Below are 724 nucleotides of genomic sequence, written 5' to 3' on the forward strand. Positions count from 1 at the left end.
AAGAGAGAGAGAGAGAGAGAGAGAGAGAGAGAGAGAGAGAGAGAGAGAGAGAGAGAGATTCAGAAGTGAGACTCAGTGAAATCCTCCAAAACAAAACAAAATCATGGAGTTATTTGAAACCACAGAGAGGGAGCAAGTTCCCATCTCCAGCCCTAGAATCACAATTTCTGGCCAGCACTTTGGGGAGGCTGAAGCAGGAGGATCATAAGCTTAAGCCCAGCCTGGACAATTTAGCAAGACCCTGTCACAAAATTTAAAACCAGATATAAAAAAAGAGCTGGGGATAAGGCAGGCATGGAGGCACACATCTGGAATCCCAGCACTCTAGGAGGCTAAGGCAGGAGGACCACAAGTTGAAAACCAGCCTGGGCAACTAAATGGCTTTGAGAGACTCTGCCTCAAAATAAAAAGTAAAAGAGAGCTAGGGATGTAGGTCAGTGCAAAGGCCTTGGGTTCACCAAGGGGGAAACAGCTAGTGAACTGGAGGAGGCAGCCAACAGGTGAGTCCCAAGAAAAAGACAAAGTGTTCTTCCAAGGAGGGGCCGGCCAGCAGTGGCCTTCACAGGCTGCTGCCAACAAGAACAGTGCCAAGAGAAAGAAGAAAAAGCTCCAGAAAGCATCCCAGGAAGATTAGAAGGGCTATTCCCTGGGGGTGGGAGCAGGGTGTGCCCTAAGGTGACATTTCCCATCCCTTGCCCTAAATCCTAGTCAATTAAAAAAAATT

Source organism: Fukomys damarensis, unplaced genomic scaffold (genome assembly GCF_012274545.1).
Source record: "Fukomys damarensis isolate Sample0158 unplaced genomic scaffold, DMR_v1.0_HiC HiC_scaffold_17, whole genome shotgun sequence".
NCBI lineage: Eukaryota > Metazoa > Chordata > Mammalia > Rodentia > Bathyergidae > Fukomys > Fukomys damarensis.